Genomic DNA, 9852 nt, shown 5'->3' with positions numbered 1-9852 from the left:
CTTATTTTATTTTGCATTTGGCTTTAAGTCCTGGAGGTTTTAGGGCATAAATGAAATACAAGAAAACTTAATTTCTGCTTTATTACATTCTCATTTACACAGAATGATTAAAAAAAGGTGGTTAAAATAAAGAACATATTTCTAAAGGAAACAATTAGTGTCTTATGTAATACTGAAATTCTTACAGATTTTCTTCTGATTATATCAGAGGAGTTGACAGAAATACCTTGCTGATATAAAAGGACAGGAAAGAGGAAGTAGGAAAACTGAAGATTAACTGTATTAAAATGGAGTTTGACCCCATTTTTGCTGCATTAACAACCCTACTCCTCTGGGAAGCCATTTTACCAGTAAACAGAACATTTCTGTGAGGGTTTAACTGCATTCAGTCGAGCAAGATTTCGAAAGTCAGATGCTGATATTAGACGGTGGTGCTCTAGCTGATAAACTTGCCACTGATCATAGTCACGTTAGGCTCTAGTGGCTGCTATAGAGCGTCACATTCTACTGGAATTGTTTTTGTGTTGATCAATGTGATGCACCTTAAATTAGCATAAGCCATTCTTTAGATTGGGTGTCACCTGGGAGGAACATAATTACCTTCTCTGGTGCAGATGGCAGTCCCTGAGTGCACCTCACAACATTTCATATATTATTTATGATCTGAAACTGATGCTGGTCTAACTATATGCTGTCCTGAAAAAGCCTAAATGATACCCTTAGTCAGCAGGTGTCACCTTAATAATTAATCAGGGTAACCCTGTAAGATCTTATTCTAAGCTTGTGACCTTATGTCAGGAGTGCTGTCTATTTGTTTTACACTAGTCATATAACGTCACCATGAGCACCATGAGTTTTCTCCTGCTTTATTTAATGCCCTTGATTTCAAAAGAAGTAATGAATGAACAGATGCTTTTGCCCTTATAGTGTACATTCAGAATATTGTTTCCGTTGTGTTTTCATAGGGGGCAGGTACTGCAGAGTAGACTTTGTTGATTAATTCCTGTTGAGAAAATGGAGTATTGGAGGATATGTTTGGGGCCAGTCTTAACCTGCAGAAATGGAAATTAATACTAACAATACATTTTTACAAGGTTTACAAGGTAAAAGAATGCAAATGATTTTCAGTAAAAGGATTAGCAAAAGGATTAGCCTGTGGTAAATCATCATGATTACTCTAATCACGGGGTGCTGGTTTCCTAGTTCAGCAGTTGAAGAGCTTTCCCTTATAAAGCTATCAACTCTAAAATGACTTTCTGAAATATGTTTGTGGCTCAGCTAGTTTAGCTTCTGGTAGTTAATGTTTCTCCTGAAAGGATGCTGGTGGTGTTGTCGTTCCACCCACACCTTACAATCACAATCACTCAGGTTTGCTGGCGGTGGAGTGGGTGGATACCGTCATCTCAGGGAGCCTCTATCTGAGGTCTATCTAGGTCTATCTTATCTCTTGGTTTCTCCCTTAGTTAGGCTGTAAACATTAATAAATGAAAAAAAATAAATAAATAAAAACTGCTTTTTTTGTATTTACTCAGGTTATATTTGCCTGATATTAAAATTAGTTTGATAACCTGAAAAATGTAAACATGAAAAAAAAGCAAAACACAAATAAATATTTAAGGGGCAAATACTTTTTCCCAGCACTGTGGCTTGATATGTTTAATGAACTAAAATTAAAACATCTTCACAACTATTAAAGGACACATATAGAATTATGTAGATAACAGTCCAAAAGAGTTCTCCACAATCCCCTGATCTAAACCTGATGAACTGAGATGGTGATTTGAGGTATTTTGGGACGAGCTGGAACTTCACAGTGTGAAGGAAAAGCAGCAGCTATTGTTCAGCACCTCCAGGAAAACTATTCCAGGTCACTCTCCCTCATGAAGACACTGAAATTAAAGTACCAAGATAGTGCAGATCTGTCCTCGGAGATAAATCTAGCTTTGATATTCTGGTTTGATTAGTTTTCCATGTTTCGGTATAGATTTAAGAACTTCAATATTAAAATTGTAATGTCAAAAAAAAATCGTTAAAAAAATGGACTGGTATTGTATTCGTATAGTTCAATAAAGTTAAATGATTGTTTTAGGTGTTTGAATACAATGTATTATAACACCTCAAATATAAATACATTTACTGTGCTGTTGTTAACATGGATTAGTTAAGAAATGCTTTTCTAATGCAGGGGTGAAAATCAGAAGACAGCTAGGGAGATGATTAGATGCATGTGATACAGTGAGAGACAGTGATGCATTAATACAAAGCAGTAGTTTTTAAATGTATGCTCTATACTGTGTTTAGCTAAGTGGCTTCACTGTTTTTGCCTTAGATAATAAACGACAAACATAAAAATGCACACATGCAGCCCAGGCCCTGTGTACCTCTTGAAAGCGCATTCATCTGTATCACAGATATGCAAATAACATGCATGGCTTGTCAGCTTTGTGCATCCAGACTACATTAACCTTTTTCAGCTTAGTGTTTTAATGCATGAAGCGTGGGTAAAAATAAATGGAACTCTTCCTTGCACAACCGTCTATGTCTCAGACCTCTTGACACCGCTTTCTCTCTCCGGCTCGCTCAGTGTTAGCCAGAGTGCTGTGTAAGTGTCTGTGTGGGCAGACTGAGAGCCCAGGCAGATGAGACTAAAAGCTTGTCCGCTGAATGCCTGCCTCTCCTGTGACAGTGCATACATTAACAAAAAAGGGCATTATGCTTCACTTTTGAATGTGTGACAAAGGTCTTTATAAATTTAAACTGTGTGTATTTTTTTTTTTCCCTCGGCAGTGGGAATGGGCACAGGACCTTAGTCACAGGTCATGTGGTTTAAAGTTACTAATAGCTCCCACCAATAGCCTTGTGTTGCCTTGTGTTGCGTGCTTTTTTTTGCCCTTTTTACAAAGCCCTGCCCCACAGTGGCAGAGAAAGCCCTCGCCCCCAGGTGGGGAGCGGAGGCGGACAAGCCCGTTCCCTGGAGGCCGTAACCGGAGGCTTATCAGGGCCCGGCGCTGTTCTCTAATACTCCTGTGAAAGGCCTTCTCCAGCGCCTCCCAATAGCCACCTCTCTCTGGACAGGAGGCTGAAATGGAGAACGCCATGGCCCCTCAGTAGCCTGCGGAGAAAAGGTTGGGGGGGGGGGGGGTCTTAAGAGCCAGATGCTTGTCCTAAAGTAAAGGATGGAGAGAGACTGAGATAACAAATGTATTCAACATAATGAAAAAACTATTAACTATAAAATACAGTAACCGTAGCACAATACACCATTTCTTTACACAGGCTTAAACATAAAATGTGAGACTGAGTGGGCTGGCAGGTAAAAAGATGCTACGTAGATGTGTGGGAGTAAAAGGTGGAATGAGTCAGAGAGAGAAGGAGAAAAGATGCTGCTGCTCTTCTGGGGACCCGACGCGCAGGATCATCTGCCCGGCGGGGGCGCAGGGGGACACGCCCGACACCCGAGCAGAGTTAAGAGACACCGCATAAAGACCACACAGTTCACTCCAGTTCAGTGGTATTCACATTTAAATGGAAACCCTCATCGCCAGCCCATTTGGGATGAGCAACGCGTCATCATTTCACAGGACCACGCCAAAAAGTGCCTCTTAATTAGATGACATACTTTCCTGTGGATAAGAATCGCTGCTCACCGGTCTTCCATGTAGCTCAGGGCAGCACTTCCTCAAGGTTATGTAAGAAATACCACCTATTTCTTATTCAACTACTCACTACTATTTCAGTGTCTTCAAAGTGCAGATCTTTGGTTCTCAGTGGTTGATAGAAAGATTGAAAGGCTGGATTTTCTTAGACAGATCTTCCAACATCTGTACATTAAAAAAGAAGGAATCAAATTGAATCTTTATTTACCACAAATGTCTCCCTTCACATTATGTGCTGACAACCTGTAAGATGTATAACATTCTGTCATATACAACACTGTTAGCAACAAAAATGTTTTTGCTTGTAGAAACTCCAGAACACTTTTGTTAATGATAAAAAGCAGAACATTGATGCTTAATGCTTGTAATGTACAAAAACAGTACAATGCAGGTGAGCAGATGATGTTTTTTCAGTCAATCCTGTCATTCACCTACTTCTAGAATGTAACTCTGCCCTCTTACAATATAGTAAAGCAATGAAAAGGCTGTTATGTAAAACACACAGAGCTACCTTGAGACATCACATAGGTTTAAAATAGTTTTGTTTTAAAATGCTAGTTTTTATAATTATACTGTTTCCATAAAGAAATTACGGCCCAATGCAACAATACACCATTTTTTTCTTAGAAGAGGCAGATCTTTCTAGTGATGCCCCCACACAGCCTCCGTAGACCAGTGTGACCAGCAGGCCATTAGTAAGAAGTCTTAGGACTTCAAAGAACCTGGGCCTTTATTTGTGGCCCAAATAACATCTAAATGTAGAAAAACACAAACAATCTGTCTTATTACTGTAATAAATATTTACTTGTGATTACAGCACCTCAGCCTTATATTCAGTATCAGTTTACCTAACTGAAAGCAGTGTGAAATGATTCAATGGTTTTTCTCAAAAGCCTACATTCTGTTGGTATTATACAAAATACCTCAACATTGCTGTAATCATATACTAGATTTAGTTTTGAATCTGGGTGTTAAATAACCCAAGCCTCAACACAAACGGAGGAACAAACGGAGCGGACAGCGAGCAATCAGGGTTGCCAGATTGTTACAGTGGCATTTAAAATCCACATAAATGCAGAGAAAACCAAGGAAACAGCTACTGTGTGGACATATGAACAGTATTATATGTTTTATTGTAACATGATTCTAACTGAAATACCTTAAATATCTCAAATATCACCAATTACAAAAAAACGATATTTATAATTTATTCTGCATGTTTGTAGTACAGATGTGTTTTGCACATTGTATGATAGGACACACAAATCAAAGAAAAGTAAATACAGTACTTAAAAATAAACCCACAAGCAATGAAAGAAGTAAATACTCAAAGTTGCATAATAACCAACACAAACACTGCTTATTCAAATTTCATCTAATTTTCCATCAGCAGGATTAAAAGCTCTGTCTCTGCAAGGTTAGCTATCTAACTACAACACTGATGAGTTCAATTTCCAAACTTACAGTATATTGTTTCCCCCAGACATGTTCAGACACAACTCAACATTTAACATGAAACATAAACACATAAAAAACTAGCCTTGAAGATCTTCCAGATTAACAGCAATCAAATCATCTTCAGCTGTTCTGACAATATGAATATTCAATTTACTTGGCAGCTACTTGCACTTTTAATGACAGTTTGAAGTCTTTTATGTCTAGTCATGTCAGCTAAACAGAGATTCAAGTGTAATGCATTCAAGTGACATTATGTTTTGGGCATTTTGTGGTGAAAGTTTGGCGGGAGATTTGTTTGGTTTTAAAAGCATTTTTAAGCTGACAGGTCTCTCCTTATGTTCTCATTTTCCTAACATACCTGCAGTGTTTTGAAGGCCTTTGTATTTTAACTACATTATCTGCGCAAAACATGTAACTGGCTTTATGTCAGTCACTATGTCACTATGGTCACTATGTCATCTTTGGTAAAATTATTTGATTAAAATATCAATTTTACAACAAATGGTGGTGGATTCCCCACCATGATTTCTACTTAAATGTAATTCTTGCATCTCCATTTTTTTTCACTTTTACTCATCATTGTCATTTAAATCGTATTAAAATATTTAATGTGTTAATTCAATTAAAAGAGAATCTTTAGAAAAGTCCCAAAATGACTTTTTTACATTGAGTTTTTTCGTTCTGAATTGGTCGTCTATATGCAATGCATCTTTAATTTTTCTTTTAAACAATACTTTGGGTTTGTGCCAAAATAAAGCCTAAGAGCAGAAGGAAGAGCTCTGATGTGGTGCATGTATAAATGTTAGGGTAACAAAATTACAATAAATGGTGCCAAGAACTAAAGGTGAAATGTTTAATTAAATGGAGAAAATCCTACTGGATCATCTTAACATGGGCCTCCTAAAGTTTATCCAAACACAATATGTGTCAAAAAACTGTTGAGATGAAAAATGACTAGCATTAACTGTGGAGCAAAATAGAGTTCATGTTTCAGCAAAGAAAGGTCAAAGTGGTAGGAGAGATAGATCTGTGGACACCATGAGGATCTCATCAGAATGCCTGTCTGTGTTTCTTCTTATGGAAGAACTTCATTACTGTAACAACATACCGACATATGGAATAATTGTCAGGTCCATGCTGGGGCCCACATCCTAACCTAACCTTGACACTCGTTCATCTGAAGCTCGGTATTTTTTCTTAAAGGTGTGGCCAGAAAGTTGGCTCTGTTCCGAGGATATAAAGTCAGCCACTGGAGGAACGGTGAAATGAACCAGACACATGCACACACTCACATAAACACATCCGTACACTTGAATAACACACAGTTTTCTCTTGGAGCACAGGAGTGCACATTGTTTAATAATGTTAGTTGTAATGGGTTAGGTTTTCAGTGCAACACTAAAGGCTGCGTCTGTTTGCTACCCTTTGCTTTCTCAGCCTTAAATAGAGGAGAAATCAGCTTCTCTAACCTGTAAACAAAAGCTCCAGTCTAACAGAAAGATCCCTTTGAGTGTCGTTGCTGGGCATCTTTCAGACCTCATAACTACAGAGCTATTGCTTTAGCTCAGCCAAGTTCTCACAGGCTGCTCATCTTATTTGTGGTTTTGGAGACAACTATGTTTTGCACCACTTCAAATATCCTGCATTATGCTTGATTGATGTATTGACACTGTGGCTTTTTCATCTCTCAACTCAACTCAACCCTCCCACATGCTGTGACCTGAGGGAGAAAGAGAGAGAGGCTGATGCACAACAGACACACTTTTCCACAGCGAGGTCGTATTGTTCCGCACCGGGGTGGACCCGTTAGCCTGGTTACAGTTTTCTTCTCCGTTGGCTGTATTGCCTAATCGGGACCAGGAAGTGTCTCGGTGTCTTGTCATTCCGCATGCTCACCTGCAAAACAAAGCATACCAACTGAACGCAAATGCTGTGGTTCCCTGAAGCTTCAAACTGATGGTGGAACATCTATGTGGGAGGAAATAATAGTGGCATCCTATTACAGTTCCACTCCGGAAAAGATGTGAGGTAAATGTTTTTCACATCAGGACGAAACTACAAAGTGGTCTCTGTGCCAAGAATACAACTGGAACAAGTGAAATATGATATACTGATATATTGCAAAATAAAAGACTAGTCTTGTTTAAAATGTTGTTTAAAAAAATTGTTCATCTTTAACTTTATGCTTTTAAGACATTTCATCTTCTACCGACCTAACTATTCACAGAAATATGAACCAGAGTGACTACGCTTTTGCATTCCATTGTGTGTGTGTGTGTGTGTGTGTGAGAAAGAGAGAGAGAGAGAGAGACAGAGAAAATAAAATAACAGTCAAAGCCTGAAGCTACTTTGAATGGATCAAAACAGAGGGAGAGCAAAAGGAACTCATAGATGCAAATAGTCCTTGAGTTATATTTGGCACATACACCAGCATCATGAGTCATCATTTTTGCCAAATTATGGTACAAAAGAAAAAAACTGTATACTTCTTTATTGTGTATTGAGGAGCAGTGTGCTATACTCATAGTGTACAAATATGTGCAGAATGCACTACATAACAAGTCCATCATATCAGCAAATATTGATTCAGACAGCCCTCTCATCAAACCCATCATCACAAATTCCTTGGCTTCGGCTGAGCGTAGCGCTCTGCAGCTCCGCTGAGTGAAACTGAACAGTTTATACAAGATAAAATGGTTAGCCCGCTTGATTTTTAGCCAACCGCACTCAGCATGTAGCTCATCATGCAGCAATGAACCGAGAAGTGTCAGATTAATTACTATAACTGTTATAGCTGAATTACTGGATTAATAAACTGTCTGTGTAATGTTATGTTATGTTCTGTGAGTCTGAAAAAGAATAGCTCACACACTCTAGTCCTGTGAAAAGTACAGAAAATGTGTGCGTCTCTAAGAGGATAATGAATAGCATCTCTTGAGATTGTGTATATTTCTGCTTTGAACACGGACCATAAATAAACAACAACAGACATGCAAGGACAGTGAACTCCCACCAGGACGAGCTTGGCAGAAAGACACTCGGGGATCTCGCGGCCATGGCTTTCAAAAGCACCCACCCATCATCATAAAACCAAACACTCTAAAGTTCCTTTATCTGATAAGCTTGTCTAGGGGTTCTCAAAATAGCAGCATGATAATGAGCTATTTCATTTTGAATCTCTGAGCAAAAGAACCAATAGCTTACCAGCAGTTAAACAATCTAAACATTCAAATCTCTAAAAACAGACATGCAATAATGAAATGCTAACAGATGCATTTCCTTAAATTAATGTATGTACGTCAAATATGTATATATTAGTATCCTCTTTCTTTTTCTGAGCTGAGAATTTATATTTGCTTTATTCAGAGCAAGTTGAATTCAGTTTTTTTCTTTTAATTTCTTTAAAGCACATAATTGTCCTAAGGCTCTGATTTGTATGAATTGACTGAATATGTTCACAGTAAGTAGTGAGGTTTTGGTCTTTCCAGTGTGTTGCACAATAAAGCATATCTAAAAACAGCACTGACAAATAGTCCTCTTAAGACCTTTTGGTGCCTTTTAGTCTGTGGAACGAAATCACATTAAGCTGAAATCAAGTGTTTGTCATTTGTGGAAAATCAACTGATTTATTTCTGACCAGTATTCAAATGAGAGCATCTTTACACAGGGGCACATCAGGTTTGGGAGACTGAATGCTCATGGGGAAAATAACGTAATACAGCAAGATGATAAATGTTGCACCTACCCAGGGGTGCAACTACATACTTTTTGAGGTGTATGCAAACATACTATCAGCGCTGATTGGCTGTTTCTCCAGAGAGGTGGAACTTTATCCTTGAACTGGCTCTGTGATTCGCGTCAAGAGTTTTTTCATTCACACATGGCCAGTGTCCTGTCTTCTCATTAATAATACAGCTGAGCTGAGCGAAACGATTCGCCCCGGAAGCCCAGGCCAGGCAACGCCCCTGTGTATTATCATACATGAACAAACAGCTCTTACAGAAAATGCCCACTACAAATCATTTTCCGGCATCGATTTGGCGCCCCCTCTAGTGCAGCACCCCTATGCATCGCCCCTATGCATCGCATACGCTGCATTCCCCCTTTTTGCGCCACTGCTCCTACCTACTGAAGTTACACATAGGGCTAGGCCAGGATGTATTAATATTCACCCAACCAACAACAACCAAAACAACCCCGAAGCACAGCATAACACTATATATTTATGATCCATTGCCTCAGCTGCCAAGTACTCAGTTAACCCATACTGTGACGAGATACTCAGAGAACAAAATAGAAAAGCCTCCTCAGTCTGAGGTAACTTCCTTTAACCATATCAACAAACAACCGACCTCAGCCCACATCTTCAGCACATCAGCAGTAAGTACACAATCATTTACACTTTAGGGTTGTGTGAGCAAAACACAGCAACCGCTACAATCTGACACCGGCTCCACAAGAAGCACAGAGAACTATTCCAGCTGGCCACCAACGTCAATAGAGGTTAATTTCAGGTTAAATGTTGGTCATGACGTCATATGACAAAAATGTTATGTCAGGATGCAGGGATGTCCATGGTCTATTGCCTCTACTGCCAAGTACTCAGACCAACAGAGACAGTTATGGTGCAAATTACTACAAGAACAGTGAGAAAAAGCCACACCCAGCCCATTTCCTTCTTTCATATAATAAACTCCCACGAATTGCAAGTTCTTCACAGGGGTCACTATTACACTCG

The sequence above is a fragment of the Astyanax mexicanus genome, chromosome 10 (genome assembly GCF_023375975.1).
Source record: "Astyanax mexicanus isolate ESR-SI-001 chromosome 10, AstMex3_surface, whole genome shotgun sequence".
NCBI lineage: Eukaryota > Metazoa > Chordata > Actinopteri > Characiformes > Acestrorhamphidae > Astyanax > Astyanax mexicanus.
This window is presented reverse-complemented; position numbering follows the sequence as displayed.